This window comes from Diceros bicornis, chromosome 20, assembly GCF_020826845.1.
Source record: "Diceros bicornis minor isolate mBicDic1 chromosome 20, mDicBic1.mat.cur, whole genome shotgun sequence".
NCBI lineage: Eukaryota > Metazoa > Chordata > Mammalia > Perissodactyla > Rhinocerotidae > Diceros > Diceros bicornis.
The window spans coordinates 12,750,226-12,767,540 of NC_080759.1; positions in this window are offsets into that span (position 1 = coordinate 12,750,226).

Genomic DNA, 17,315 nt, shown 5'->3' on the forward strand with positions numbered 1-17,315 from the left:
AAATAGATTATCAAAAGACTATAGATACAGCTTGGCATATAAAAAGCAAGTTTTATTAGTTGGCTTGAGGAAGGGGAAGGAAGGTGGAGGGAAACTCATAAAGACTGTATAGCTTTCTCTGCTCCGCACAAAAATTTCCATTTGCCTGAAGTGGCTTATTTGGAGCTTTGTCCCAAGACTAGGGCTGTATTCACTGATTTCCCACCTGAAAATCGGGTGAAATCAATAACAAAATATAGTGTGAGCCCTGACAGTTGGTGTTTTCTTTTTTGTAATGCAAGTGCCTGACTTAAGCTTTGCCCAGGCATCCACTTCAAAGCGGCATTCACTTCAAAGAAGGTCATCTCAAAGAATAAACACATTGCCAGCCATAGACTAGATAAAGAGCCTGGCCACCTTCCTCCACTGAAGCTCCTTTGTTTTAGCGATCTTGGTTGAGTTTGATAACCAATCATTTAGGCCACTTATTTTTTCTCATCTTGCGCTTTAAATTCCCACCCTTATGTTTTTAATTCACCAGTAAAGAGAGAGCTGTGAAACCCTAGGCACCCAGCACTCCAGACCCCAATAAAGCAGAACCTCAGGCCTATGTGCGTGAGTGCTCTCCCCTCCAGGCAACCTCGCTATGTGGCCCAGGTGTGCTGTGTAATTTCCAGGTCCTGTAAGTAATAAACCTTTATTTTTTCAAAGTTTCCTTACGGTTTTGCTGAAGGGTAGCTTGCAATCATAAGAACCTCAAGGGCTGGTCGCCACAATATTGGATATTAATAGGCTGACGCTGGCACACAACAATTCTTCAATCCCTAAAACACGTAATAGGAAAAATCCTTCTTTCAAAGAAAAGCATGATATTGTGAAAATACCAAAGAAGACTTGAGATTCATGATTTTTCAGCTACATGATCTTGGGTAAGTCACATTACTTTAACTCCAAGTTTCCTCAACTATAAAAATGGTTTATCTTAAATGGTATGTCTTAGTCATTTGTGAATATCAAATGAGAACAGTATGTGACAGTGTCTTGTAAACAATAAAATCATTTAAATATGTCACTTTTTATTAGGAACTATTTTACAATTTAGATAGCTATTACAATAATCATTAGTATTAGTTTCTAGCCTACTTGTAAAGGATACACATTTTTAACACTAACTTTTCATTTAAGTAGTTCCTTCCAGATTACTGAGGTAACTTCCCAATCAATTTGAGTCTGCTGCCCCTTGCTTTAGAGTTGTCTTTTCTAAGTTAATAATATCAAAGCAATCTTGTACAACCAATTCACTTATCTAACATTGGGAATATTACTGGTTTCAGAGATGTTACATATCCCATCCCATCTTCAACTGATGTTATAGAACCTATTCCAAATGTTAGTTGTTTGGTTTTAAAATTTAAATTGGTTTGTGCAAGCAATTGTTATTTATCAGGGAGTAAGAAAGAGGGAGAGGAGAGAAAAAGAAAAATCCTGTGATTTATACGTGTTGTCTTCCCAAAGTAATCCAAGCAAATATAACCTCTTAAATATTGTGGCACTTTTCACTCTGGCTCACTCTCTGGCAGCAGCAAGGTCTGAATCTGTCAGACAGTCTATTGCTTTCCTTGCAAAAGGGCGAACTTGCAGTGTGGCCTGATATTTAAGTTTATGGCCTTGGGCATTGTGGACATGAAATTCTCAAGTTTACCAAAATAGCATCATTCACACTGGTGCCTATAAATCTGTAAAATAACAAAATCATAGAACTTTAGGCCTGGAAGGCACCCTAAAAACTGGGGATGAACAGAAATTTAGCCCTGCCTTATCCAGTCAGAGTCTTGAGGCAGAATTTAGCCTTAGCTTCAGCCTCAGTCTTTGGAGGGCCAAAAAGCCAAATGCTGACTAGAGTGTCCTTTCTGATAGAGACATCTTTTTTATTTTGAAAACCAATTATATTACAGTTTGTTAAGTTGTTAGATTCAAAGTTAAAGGAGAGAATTTCTTAAGTGATTGTGTGAAGCAACGAGTACACGAAAGAAAGAAACAACCACCAAAAAAGTGAGGGCACACATGTTAAGTCACCTTCCAGAAGCATCTTGTTCAGTCAGGGCATGAGGCTTCAGTGTTTGGGATGGTCAGTGAAATTGCATGCAAGAATCTTTGGGTTCAGAGTGTTAATGGGGGATAAGTTAAGAGAGTTAAGAGGAGATAACTTTGATTGGTTACTATTAGAGAGGAAGGAAAGATTAAAAACATAATGGCAGTATCCTGTAGTGGCAGAGATAGCCAAAACATATCTGATATCTCCACCAACCTCAAGGGAAGGTGAGCATTCACTGTCACATATATGGAATGCAGTGACCACATGCACAATCTAGCAGCTGGGGTGCTAAGCGATGATTAATGATCATATTATAATACTAGACTTTTTAAATAATTACTATAATTTAATACCAACGTTACAGTACTATTTTAAAATAAAATTTCAGCTTTATTCTGATATCCAAGAAGTTGATTCTATGATGGTAATATTTAGTTTTGACCTTGACTTTGGCCAAATACTGATATAAACGTTCAGTTATTCAACCAAAATATATATTTGGTACACTTCTATGGGAAATTTAGTTCAATTTTCCATCCAATTCAGCAATGCTTCCACAATATCCTAGAAGACAGCCATTCAGTTCTATTAGGGCCCTTCCAATGAAGAGCAATTTACTTCTGAACAAGGCACATTTTTTCTTGTCCTGTTAGTAGACGGCTCTAATTAATCAAATATTTTTTATTATGTTGACCTGAAATCTTCTTGCTTAATAACATTTCATCTGCTGCCCTTAATTCTATCTCTAATGGAACGTTTTTATAGAACAAGTCTGTTTTTGTAGGGTTAACCTTCAAAGGTTAGCCCATTACAGATTTGAAGGCAATCCTTTGCCACTTCTTGTTTAGGCTAAGTGTGATCAGGCCTTTCACCATTTATGGCACACGTGGGCCAGACCCTTCACTATACAAGTGCTCTCCTCTAATATTTGATGCCTCCCTTAAAAATGTAGAACCTAGGACTTAGTGCATTCATTCACTCAAGAGATTTTTATTGAGCATCTGTCATGTGCTGTATCTCTAGTGAAAGGATACAGCAGCAAACAAAACAGATAAAAGTCCTTGCCCTGTGAGCTTACATTCTCATGGAGAAAGACAAAAAATAAATAAGGAAAATATACAGTATGTTAGAAAGTAAAATGTGCTATGGAGAAAAATAAAGTAGTGAAAGGAAATAGCACATTCTGAGGGTGGGTGTGGGTTTACAATTTAAAATAGTGGTCAGAGAAGACCTCATTGAGAAGGTGTGCCAGTTTATCTTCTGTTCACTCCTCTAGATCTACTCTCTTCCTTTATCCCTCCTATTCTCCATCTCAGGAGGCTGACCTATAGAATAAATCTATGATTCCTGTGCCATCTGGCTTCCTGCTTGGGTTAACCATTGGGGATCCTAGTAAGACACTGGAGGGAGGGAGGAAAGTGAGGTCAGGATATTTATTCCCTGGCTGCCACTTAGTGAGGACCCTCAGGTTGACTATGTCCCTCAATTGAAAGTTATGGTCCCTCCCAAGGTTCTGCAAGACTCTCTTGTCCTCCGATTCCAGAAACCACTCCCTTCCCCTTGTCTCTTTAGATCTAGGATGGTGAGCTCTAGGTTACTACACTATCCTTTGTGGTTTCTTTACATCCACACTTTTGAAAATAGTCCCTTTGTTAATCAGCTTTCCTTGAAGTATCCTATTTCAAGCATGCTGTTTCCTGTTGGGACCCTGGCTGATGCAGTGATATTTGAGCAAGGATATGAAAGAGATAAGGGTAAGTCATGTGGATACCAGAGGACATGAGCACTCCAGGAGCAGCAAGTACAAAGGCAGGTTGCTGTAGACAGAGTCTGGCAGTGCAGAGAAAAGAGGAGCTTTCATCTCCCTTGACCATTACATTGTATGTCCATTAGTGTAGACAAAGGTTGCAGTAGCTTTCTCGTGGTCATCTTCCTCTTTGTTTAGAAGGGGCTTGTCATACACTCAAACCCAATTCTTCTGATTCATTAAGATTTTAGAGCAAAATATAGGATTTTACATTTGTCTCTGTTAACTTTTATCATTAAATAAATATTTGATAGGCACCTACTATGTGTCAAATATTGTGCTACATACTGGGAATCCAATGGTAAACAAAACAAGAATGGTTTCTACCTTCTAGAAGTTTCAGGCTAGAGTATGAGACAGTCAAATAATTACACAAATAAAAGTAAAATTAAAATAAGTGCTGCATAAGGGAGATACAAGGTAGTCTGAGAGAATACAGCTGAAGGATTTGACTAAGTCTGGGAGCTCAGAGAGGCTTCTCTAGGGAAGTGATGATTGAGATGAATGTAAAGAAAAAATAGTAGGCAATTTGGTGAAATGGGAAGTTAAAAGCATTCTAGAAGGAAAGAATCTGTGCAAAGGCTCTGGGGCTGAGTCATCAATTGTCGTTTCCAAAAACTAGAAGGAAGACTTTGGGGCCGATACACAGCCAGAATAAGAGTGTAATGTAAAATGAAGCTAGCAAGAGAAAAAAGGGTTAGATCATGCAGTGCTTCACTGACTATAGTAAAGATTTTGTTCTTTATCCCCAAAGCAGTGAGGATCCATTGACGAGTTCAAGCAGCTGGCTGAATTGGTCAGATTTATGTTTTAAAAATATCAATCTGGCAACAGTGTGGAGAATGAATTGGAGGGAGTTAAGAATAGACCCAATTAGGAGGCTACTGCAGTAGCCTTGAGGAGAAATGTTGGGATCATGGTAGAAATGGAGTAACTTGCATATCTGAGAGAGCTTGAAGAGGTGAAATTGGCAAATAAGGGGAAGTCGGTGCCAATGATGACTACGCTGTATTTCTTGTTTGCGTAGTTGTTTAGATGGTAGTAGCATACAATTTAAATAGAGAATGTTGGAAGAAAGATGTGTTGTAGAAAGGAAGATCAAGAATTTGGTTTTGGATATATGAAACTTAAAGCCCCCATAAGATATCCAAAAAGAGAGGTCAAGTAGGCAGATGGAAATGTGGGTCTGGAGCTCAAAAGACAGGTCTCTATGTAACTGGGAATCTATATAGCTGGTAACCATCATATTGGTTTTGTTTTATGATACAAATCTACCAATATTTCAAAAATCTTGATTCTATTATTTGGAGTGCTAGTTTTTACTTCTGAGCCCTCTGAAATTTGATAATGTGCTTTCTATGTATCCGAATTAGTGACTATTAAACTGAACAGCACTAAATCCTAATTAAGAGTTGGGTTCAGAAACCTTGAATCGTAAGCGGACACTGGCTGTGATTTGAAACTGCCCTTTCCAAGCTGTGACTGTGTGCTGGCCTATTACCATATACTTTACATTTTTGCCTGCCCTTATTGTGCCTTCTTATTTTCTTTCCTCTTGCATCCTATATGTGTCCTTCCTATTTCTGTTGTTTACTTTTGGTGTGATAGACCTGGAAGATAGAATTGAGTAGCTGAAAAAGTAGGAAAAAAATGAAGAAATAACATTTTTAAGGTGTCAAATGCTTTAAATATTTACTTGCAAAATGACTAAGGGAAGAATGTTATGCAGCAACCATATGTGTTTATTGCTTTTTGGCAAATCTAGGCAACTCCTGTTATGGATTCATTGTGTGCCTGCTCTAGGCACCAACCTAGTATGAAGGTAGCAGAAATAGCCAGCTGCCATATCCCTGGTGTACGCAGAAGGTGGCTCCGTCTCCTCCGTTGTCCTATATAGTGTTCCAAATCTCAGTCCCTGATACTCAGAGCTGAATTCTAAGGCATCTCATGCACCTCTATATAACCCAGAGATCAGCTGTCCCTATTCTTCTCAGTCAGCTCTTCTGTTTCTATAAGAAATCCAACCACACCAAGCATATTGCAATCTTTGTAGTTTTGTGAGTCCCAGAAGGATCACATTGTACCTCACACAGCATATTGCTTTCAAAATCTCACTTTTCCTGAGTCTCTGCTCCTGGTGGCACAATCACTGGATTCCTCTTTCTGCCCTCCCTACCTCACAGGTCTCAGCTCAGCACCCCCTGGTATCTGTGCTCCTAGCTCTTTCTTCCTCAGGGATTTCAATCTCTCCTCTCTCTTTTCCTTCTACAGAGAAATTTAGTGTTTTTCTAGTTTCTACCTCTAAACTTTAACACCTCACAGAGCTCACCAGCAAAGGACCCTCCAGGTACCAGGACCTGTTCTCCTAGGGCAGTGGGAGATTGTAAATTATAATGAATATTTTTACTGTGGGAAATTTACAACACTTTCTCATTCTGTTACCGAACCCAAACACAGGTTTGTTTACCTGCCTCATAGTAGGGCCAACAACAACAACAACAAAAAACTGAAACACCAGGCTTGTGGCAAGGAAAGAGGTTTACTATTATCAAAAGGCAGCCAGAAAAGGAGATGGGAGTTAAAACTCAGCTCCACCTTCTCAAAGGGAAAACGGTAGGGGTTTTTATCTTGGGTTTTAGGTAGGGGAGGGAGAGCATGTGCTGGGGTTTTAGGTGGAGGAAGGAGAGCGTGTGGCCATGCTTGTTGGCCCCTTCCCACTAGCCTGTGTTTGGCCTTGAAGACTGAATTTCTTTTTCCTTGACTGTCTGGACTTTTCTGGTTGGTTTTCATCTTCAGCTTGCATTTGGCCTTGTGAGGCTGAATCTTGATGTCTGGACCTTGACTTCCTGGGAAAGACAGCTCACTCATATACTAAAGAGGGACAGAAAGACCTGGTTAGTTTTAAACAACAGTCGATTACACTGAGTACGCACAGCTGCAGTTAGCAAAGCTTATCTCAAAGTTTTTTGTTCTCTTCTTCTAGCCTAGGGAAGATTTTTTTAACCTCTTCGTGCTTGGTTTCAATTCCTTCCACACAAAAGGAAAAGCAGGCTGTGTTCTCAGTGTCTCAGTGCTACCCCAGGGAAGAGGATAGTATTGGGATGGACATAGACTTGAGTTTAACACAGAGGCTATTCCCTAAAACACTTAAAGATCATGCTGGAGGGGAAAATAACAAAGCTGGGAAATTAAGAGGGGTGGAGGGGATAAATGAGTTGGAGAGGTTGTAAGGAAAGTAGACATTTTCTGCCCTGAAAATGCTTCATTATATAATAACCAATGTGTTATTTGAAAAGAGTTAATGAAGGGCAATCCAGTAACTAAGGGCTATTAATCTGCAAGTAGAGAAACAGTGGGATAAATATGTGTATTGGTTTTAATCTATACTCTAGGACAATTAGTTAATGGTTGAAATAATTAATAAGGAATATATATCCCAGATAAATATATATATATATGTATAGCTAGTATTTGAAAGACCAACCAGAATGACTACCTTTATCGTTAATCCACACCAAAAGGTTTCACAAGAGATTTTCACATATTGAGGTATATGCGGTAACTATTCAGCTTCAAAACTGATTCAGCTAGAACTAAAAAACCTGATTTATGGCCTATCAAACATACATTGTACATCTGCTTAACCATTAAAATAAAGAATGCCCTGTCTTAAGATAAGAATGCATACTTCCCCTCCTGTGCCCTATTGGTAACACCTTATTGGTAACACCTGGATTAGTTCCTTTCCCAACATCGAGGTCATACTGACCTGCTAATTTGCAACTAAATACCTCTTTGCAACTTTGATGATAATGTATCCTGGGTGTGTTTATTGTATGTTCTTTGTTCTAAAAAGATATCAGACTGTACTGAAAACCATGGTTCTCTGGAATGCTGTCTAAGGCCTTCCTGGGTTATAATCCTCACTCTGGCTCAAGAAAACTCACCTTATTTCTCTTATCTATAGAATGGTTATTGGTTATTTTGCATCAACAGGTTTAATAATTAGCATATGGATGTTAGAAATGATTCTTCCTTCCTGTTGTTAGTGGTGTTCAAAGTATACAGATTGGCAAAAAGAACCGAGCAGTCACCTCCACACTTGATGACTAGGTAATAAGAATCTACTAATTCCAGGAGGCTACACTGTTGAGAGTAGCCTGACCTCAGGCCTAAGGGCTCCATCAGGTCACGTCTAGACATTTTTGGAGGCATCTGTTGTCTGATTTTACCAGAAAGTTGGCAGAATCCTGCAATTAGACAATTTTTGCATCTGCCTTGAGTGATTTTTTTTACAAAGTGCTTGAAAGGACAAAGGACAGGGATATCATTGAGTTTATAGAACAGGTTAATCACCATTTTTTCTTTCTCCTAATTTTTTTGAATTGTGGTAAAATACACATAACATAAAATTTACCACCTTAATCATTTTATTTTATTTTATTATTTTTTGTTGAGGAGGATTCACCCTAACATCTGTTGCCAATCTTCTTTTTGCTTGAGGAAGATTCGCCCTAAGCTAACATCTGTGCCAGTCTTCCTCTATTTTGTATGTGGGTCGCTGCCACAGCGTGGTGGTGACGAGTGGTGTAGGTCCATGCCTGGGATCCGAACTTAACAACTGTGCCACAGGGCTGGCCCCCACCTTAATCATTTTAAGGTGACTAGTATCAAATACATTCATAATGTTGTGCTGCCATCACCACCATACATCTCCAGAATTCTTTTCATTTTGTAAAACTGGAACTCTGTACCCATTAAACACTAAGTCTCTATTATCCCCTCCCTTCAGCCCCTTGCAATCACCCTTCTACTCTCTGTCTCTATGATTTTGACTACCCTAAGTACCTCATTTCAGTGGAATCGTTTACCATTTGTCTTTTTGTGACTGGCTTATTTCACTTAGCATTATATCTTCTAGATTCATCCCTATCGTAGCATGTGTCAGAATTTCCTTCCTTTTCTAAGGATGACTAATATTCCATTGTCACAATTTTTTTTTTTTTTTTTTTTGCTACTGGCTCTCTAGTATTTGTAGCTGTGGCAAATTTTGGTCTGAGACTTGCTTTCATTGTAATAACACATCTGGTAGTAAGACTTTGGGAGAGGAGATCTACAGTCCTTACATATCTCTTTTGAACCAGGCTATTGCTGTTTACCAAAAGTATCTAATAGTTAGGAATGATCAAATTGGCTTAGGTAAGTTCTTAACATTTAGTTTATAATCTTTATCATCAACATCTTTAAGTGCTTATTTGTTAAATCTCAGAATTATAAACCAATTCTCAGAAAAATATAGCCATATTTAGTGAACAGTTGTTTTATGTTAAAGGAGGCAAATTTTCAACATTAAAAAAATCCTTATTAAATTATTTGGTTATTGGTTTTATGCATTCATCTGAAGACTTTTTACCAAATAAGGTAATTCTAAATAATTCTTTGGAGCTTGAGCTCAGATTTCTAAATGGAGTCAGAATTTGGATTCAGTCTTTTAGAAATCTGACTGGCAAAGATTTTTTGGTTCCAAATTAATTTTTTGCAGGTATTCTCATAGCTTAAGGGAGTGGGTACAAAGGAGAAATTCCCTTATAAATGCTGTGCATGTTCCTGGAACAGGAACCTTTCATTTCTGCATTATTATTGCAACTGAGAAAGAGCCCAAGGAGGAGTCAAGGAGAACAAGGAGAAGGAATTAAAAGAAATCAAATAGAAAAATTTGCCTCAAGGCAGCAAACATGATAGGATTGGAGACAAAAGAAATGATCATGATCAGACTGATAAATTAATGCCCACTGCAAAGGTTCTATCTTGGGTATCAGTGTAAAGAAATGGTAATTTTGAAAATTTAAATTAAATAATTTCAATTGTTTTCTAGTTTTGAAAAAAATAACACTTTTCACTGATGGAATATAAAATAACATATATTGAGTGTCTTTATTAAGCATTACCATGTGCTAGGCCCTTTTAACAATTAGTACCTTATTTTTTAACTCCTTACTGTTCAGCTCAATACTAAGGAAGTATGACTTGGTTATTACACATGCAAGGTCATCATAATAGGATAGTGGTATGACTGGTGGAAAGATAAAATGGGTACATTTAGAGGATATACATTTTCTTAAGCGGCAAAGAATATAGAAAAAATAAGAGATAACACAGAGGCCCTCCAGATGGAAAAATAGCTTTCCACAATACCAGACTTCTCCATGGAGATTTCAGCTGTGGATGATGCCACTGGTATGGAGTAAGGATTCTTCTAGCATGAAAATTTGTGTTTGCTTCCTAGTGTTGTGCACCTGTCTGCCCACCAGGTAGAGGTAGCTGGTGGAAAACAACCCAAGCACATTCCTAAGTACTTGTTGCAAAACTCAGAAATGTGAACATTAGTTTCCCAAGAGCATCCTTCAGCAGGACAGTCTTATGTTTGAGGTCATGTTTATAATGCATTAGAGAAAATAGAGCCTCTATCATATTTTACACTTGGGCATCCTCAACAGCAAAACTGAAGGAACTGGACGCAGGCCTGAGGTATGTAAAGCTACAGAAAATAAAAAGAGTCAAGTGTGGATGTATAATATGCATGTAAATATACTATGTCAGTATGTGTGCATATTATTTTTAGATAGTTGCAAAGCTTATCATTTTAAGTGCCAGAACAAGAACCCTTTTTCCTGTGCCTCAAATCACCATTCTGAAGGTAAAACCATCACCCTCCACCTAAATCCATACTATCTGTTAAAAACATATAATTATTGGGCCAGCCCAGTGGTGTAGTGGTTGGGTTCACGCGCTCTGATTCAGCAGCCTGGGGTTCATGGGTTTGGATCCTGGGTGTGGACCTACGTATCGTTCATCAAGCCAGGCTGTGGAGGTGTCCCACATACAAAATAGAGGAAGACTGGCACAGATGTTAGCTCAACAACAATCTTCCTCACAAAAAACAAAACAAAACAAAACAACAGATAATTATTTACTTTGAGGTCAAATATCAAACTAGAAATGTTAAGATCCCAAAGGGCTCAATTTGTCAGTGAAATTCGCCATACTTCAAAAATATATTGTGGGGCTGGCCCAGTGGCGTAGTGGTTAAGTGTGCGTGCTCTGCTTCGGCGGCCCAGGGTTCGCAGGTTCAGATCCCAGGCGCTCACTGATACACCACATGTCAAGCCATGCTATGGCAGCATCCCATATAAAGTGGAGGAAGATGGGCACAGATGTTAGCCCAGGGCCAGTCTTCCTCAGCAAAAAGAGAATTGGCATCGGATGTTAGCTCAGGGCTGATCTTCCTCACACACACACAATATATATATGTAGTGTTTTTTCGCCAACATTCCCTAGTGACTTACAAAGTAGCAAGTTGACATCCAAAAGCCACTCTTAAAGGGCTAGTCAATAGTCTTTCATTATAAAAAAAATCTAACACAGAATAAGACCTATTTGAAGAGTTTTTAAAAACCAAAGCTTCCTTGTCTTATAATAGTACCTACATTAAAGCCATTATAGAGAACACTATTAACGAGAAGACAGGGAATTTAAACTTACAGGCATTCTTAAAAATACTCTGAACTTCTAACTTTAATTCATGCTTTAGGTACTCTTAATGAAGAAGAAAGCAAAAAATATCAAGGTTTGTGCTTTTGGTAAAAACAAGGCACTTTTGAGCCCTGGTTATGCATGAATGTTTATCTTTTCTGCTAATCCCAGTAGCACAAAATCTTCCTTCTATGTAGACCTTTATGATTGTTTTAAAGTTGCAAGCAGCGATATTTAAATGCAAAAAAAAATATTTTGAAGATGATGTGAATTTATGTGATGAGGCACTTTTCAGATACCTCGTTGCTTCAATACTTCAAGTATATATAATACATTATAAATTTGTTTTCATCAAAAAGTTTTGACGTTTAAAACTTCGGTAGCCTGGCCATTTTATTCTACTCTAACTTACAGAATAAATTTTGGGCAAGTCATATAAATTCTTTAGGTCTTAATTAACTCACATGTCAACATCCTTTTAGTACATGCAAATATCTGTAAGCATGTATATTTTTCTATGGAGAGAAGTCACAAGTTTCAATTGCTTCTCAAAGAAGTATGTGATACAAAAAGGAAAAGAAAGTTTAAAAATCACTGAGTTAGCTAATTTTTAAGGCCTTGTAATAAATGCTATTGGTGCCTGCCCAGATCCCCTTTACTGGCCAGTTCACTCATCTCTCAGCTGTTGTCAGTATCCACTGACCCAACTCACAGATGGCCTCTTTTCTAAAGGAAAACCCTCAGGGAAATGGGAGCCACCTTGCCTGGGAGGCTATGCACACCACCTCACCAAATCCCCAACCAGGGCAGAGCAGACATTAACCAATGATTAACTGGCATGCGGTACAAGGACCGGTCCCTTACCTCAAGGTAGGATCAATTCTGTGGGGCAATTTGAACTCCAGAACTTCCCTGTGGGATCAAATTGAAATGAGTCTCTAGCAGAGAACACATTCTTGAGTAGATTCTCCCCCCAGCCTTACCCTGTTTCCTTCTTTCTTCTTTTCCTTAGAGCACTTGCCAAAAATCACTTGAATAGGAATCCCTGTCTCAGGCTCTGCTTCCAGGGAAATGGAATAAGACAGGCATCTTTGAGTTCTAACATTTTATAAGTCTAGGAAGTGGTTTTAGGCTACAGACTCTAAGGATGGGTTTCTGTAGTTAGCTCATTCATTCTGGGTTATCCTGGAGTTAGATAACAAGAAGGATGCCATTGCTGATGATAAGAAGAGTTTGACAGGCCTTGGCATGCTACAGTTGAATAATTGCTAAGACTTCATTTAGTTCACCATGGTGACCTGGGATGGGATAGGTGAAAAGCGATCTACAACCTGGTGTAATATCTAGTGGGGTTGAGCAATGTGGGAAAATAATTGTAAGGACTGACATTGGGTGGCTCTTGCTAAGTGCCATTAATTTGTTTAAGAGAGATGACAAAACTCATTTTCTATTAATCAATAATATAAAGCAAAGAGTGAGGATCAGAGGGCCTCTTTGGCAGCATTTAAAGGAACCCTGTCTTCTGCAGCCAGAGGACATGTCATGCTGAAGGCAAGGCTCAGGACCTAATTATAAGAGTAGCAGAACTTCGGAGAAGATTGAATTCTGAACACTGGCAAGTGTCTTACATCAAAGTCAGTACCCTGATAGGAGGGTGACCTTGAGACTTGAGAAGGGGGTATTTGGGTAAACACACGTGAAAACCTCTGAGAACCTTGAACTCCTGGATTCCCTTGAATGCTCTGCACCAGCAGAATCAGCCTACTCCCCTTGTTGGAAGATAAAGACTTGCTTGAAGACTATGCAGAAGCTTCAAGTGAGGTGAGTACCTTCCAGAACAATCCCCACTCTCCTCAGAATCTGGCCTATCTCCCATACTGGCCACCAGAAAATCAAATCTTAGCATATCTTGACTGGGGAAATGCTGGATAAGGTAAACAGAGGAGAGGAATTATGTGCCAAAATTGCTGCAGCTCCTGGCCAACATATATCAACCGAAACCAGAGTATGCCTGAGAATGGATCCTGAGAATACTGAATCAGGAGGGGAGGAATATAAGGCTGGATAAGGGATAGTTTGATGACATGGGAGCACTCACCTGTAATACAGGATTTAAACCATTGGCAGTAGTGCTGACTAATGATTCTAATAAATTTGTGGAGTGACCCTTGGACATTTGGAAAGAGTGATGGCCTGCATTAAATGACACAGAGATGCTAGAGCTGCTGTGGCAAACTGTAGAGGAAGGGACCAAAAGGCTTATAGGAGTGGAAATGCTTCTAATATTTTAAAAACTGGAAAAGCTAGCAACTCACCATATCCCTTGGGAGGGCCCACATCAGAAGAAGGATCAAAAGCAGTTTGTGTTCACATGGGATAGACAACAGTATACATACATGATCTTGTATCAGGGCTATGCTATGTTAATTCTCCTGCTCTCTATAATAATAGAGTCTGAAGGGACCTTAACTGTCTGATCATCTCACTGAAGTTCAAATTAGTCCATTATATTGATGATATGTTAATTGGACCTGATAAACATGAGGCAAGTACTCTGGATAGCATGGTAAGCCATATATGTGCCAGAGGGTGGGAGTTAAACTATACAAAGATTCAGGGGCCTCCTATATCCATGAAATTTTCACGGATCTCTCACCTTCTGATTCAGGATAAAGTAAAGGAATGGCTTCTTGAAGGTGCAGCTGAGGTACCAGCTTGGGAATGATACCATGTCAGAATGATATACTGTCCTCAGAATGCAGTTTATATATTCAATCAATGGTGTCACCAACGGGTAGAATGCATGGGTCCAGAAACCAAAGTGTTAAAGTGGAAGTCACTCCCAGTGACTCACTTGGGGTATTAACTTTAGGCTTTGTGGGTTTTTAGTGGTCCTAATTCATAGGGAGTACAGTAAGAATCCCACCAAACTTAAATTTATGGCTTCTGTCACATTGGGATCCCTATGACAGTTGACAAGGAAATTAAGAAAGAACTCACTACACCGGTAAAGGTAACTGATCCTGACACATCGTGAGGAGGGAGGAATGCTGTTTCATGATGAGAACAGGAAGGAGTATGTTTGGTGTTTAGGTGATTTACTGGGGCTTCTTTTGACAAACCTGTGCCTAGTGGTAATTGTAAATGAGCAATACAGCAATCACGGCCTGACAACTGCATGGAAACCAGGAGCTTAGCCCCCTCAGGGATGAGGGTCTGGGCCAACCTTCTAAGAAAGCCACCTGGGCCAGCAGGAGTGCTAGCTGAAAGGAAGGGGATTCTAGAACCATGGTGGAAGAGGCAGATTGTATGAGTTTGGGCCTAAAGACAAAACAACAGCTGGGACTGTATTTCATTCAAGAATCCTCTTTTTGTAAGATTTTCCAGAAATTGTGTTAAGCCAGACTCCTGGAGAAGCTATGCTTAGATGGAATAACTTAATGTGAAAAGCAAGTGAATCTGAGTAGTGCAATGGGTTTGACTGCGAATGATGCTGTTAGTGCTCAACCCAATTCCCTTTAAAGGCTGGTGCACCCTCCACCCAGCTGCTGTGAGTTAGCTGGTAACAGCTGCCCCTTCCATAGACAATTTTAGCTAAAGGGAGCCAACTTCCATGGAGGTCATGCATTGAACCCCTAGCTTCAGCCAATGATTGACTAGCCTGACAATACAAAAGGGCCACCCTTACCCTAAGGTGGGAACAACACTATAGTGCAATTTGGGCTCCAGACTATCCCTCTCAGATCAGGGTAAAGCTAGTCTTCAGTGGAGAAATTATCCTTGTTTTTCCCCTGCCCTATTCTTCCCTGACTCATCTTTTTCTGAGATCACTCCCTGAATAAATCACTTGAATAGAAACCCCTGTCTCAGGCTCTGCTCCCAGGGCAATGAACCTATGATAGTTCTAGCATTATGAGTCTATGATTATAATGTGTGGAGTAAAGGTAGAGTTAGGACTAAGTTCTGGGTAGCAGACGGGCAGAGAAGGCAGTGGAGATAGGGGTGGCAATTTCCTGAGACCAGTACTGTTTGGAAAATAGCTTGATCAGAATCTGATATGCCAGCCATTTGAGAGGAATGGCAAGTGTGTAATGAGAAGCTGCAAAATTGTTTGAAAATTAAATACTATTGATTGAATAGCTTCTGTCTGCTGAGATACAGAGGAAGAGTGAATGGGTGGTGATTGGTAGTCACTGTCTGGATCACTGCATCTCCAGCTTTAATAGATAAATAAGTTACTCAGAGATTTTTAAAGGAAAAATGAAGATTCTGATTTTGCATTTCTAAGCAGTTCCCAGGTTGACACCTTTACTGCTGATATACAGACCACAGTTTGAGTAGTAAGGCTCTAGACCAAGGTGGTGCAATAAAATATAAAGAAAGACACATGTATAATTTAAAATTTTTCTAGCAGCCACATTACAGTAAGAAAAAAAAATAGGTGAGGGGCCGGCCCGGTGGCGCAAGCGGTTAAGTGCGCGCGCTCCGCTGCGGCGGCCCGGGGTTCGCTGGTTCGGATCCCGGGCGCGCACCGACGCACTGCTTGGTAAGCCATGCTGTGGTGGCGTCCCATATAAAGTGGAGGAAGATAGGCACAGATGTTAGCCCAGGGCCGTCTTCCTCAGCAAAAAAAAGAGGAGGATTGGCGGATGTTAGCTCAGGGCTGATCTCCTCACAAAAAAAAAAAAAAAAAATAGGTGAAGTTAATTTTATAATATATTTCAATTGACTCAATATATCCAAAATATTATCATTTCAACATACAATCAATAGAAAAATTATTAATGAGAAATTTTATGTATTTTTTGTACTAAGTCTTCAAAATCTAGTGGATATTTTGTACTTGTAGAACATCTCAATTTGGATGCTAAATTTTCATCAGAAATATATACACATATTTGTATTTCATAACATTTACAATTGGAAGATTCATGTACTCAAGTTATTCTAAACATACTTAAAAGTTTCGCAGTAACTGAATCAAGTGTGAGCTTTTAAATGTAAATTATTTAAAATTGAATAAAATTTAAAATTCAGTTGTTAGGTTGCACTATCCACATTTCGAATGCTTAAGAGCCACATGTGGCCAGCAGCTACTGTATTAAACAGAGTAGTTCTAAGTCATGCAAGAAAGAAGAAGAATGCTGAGTGGAGCATGAGGAAAAAGGAACTTGGGAAGTGACTTGAAGAGATTAAAAACAGAGGGTTGAAAGGACTATGGTAACTTTTTTTTTTTTTTTTTTGATTTTTATTGATATTTTAATGGTTTCTAACATTGTGAAATTTTGGGTTGTACATTTTTGTTTGTCCATCACCCCATATATGACTCCCTTCACCCCTTGTGCCCACCCCCCACCCCCACTTCCCGGGTAACCACAGTCCAGTTTTCTCTGTCCATGTGTTGGTTTATATTCCACATATGAGTGAGATCATACAGTGTTTGTCTTTCTCTTTCTGGCTTATTTCACTTAACATAATACGCTCCAGGCCCATCCATGTTGTTGCAAATGGGACGATTTTGTCTTTTTTTATGGCTGAGTAGTATTCCATTGTATATACATACCACATTTTCTTAATCCAATCGTCAGTCGAGGGACACTTAGGTTGCTTCCACTTCTTGGCTATGGTGAATAATGCTGCAATGAACATAGGGGTGCATAAGCCTCTTTGGATTGTTGATTTCAGGTGCGTTGGATAGATTCCCAGTAGTGGGATGGCTGGATCGTAGGGCATCTCTATTTTTAATTCTTTGAGGAATCTCCATACCGTTTTCCATAGAGGCTGCACCAATTTGCATTCCCACCAGCTGTGTATGAGGGTTCCTGTTTCTCCACATCCTCTCCAACATTTGTTGTTTTTTGTCTTGGTGATTATAGCCATTCTAACGGGCGTGAGGTGGTA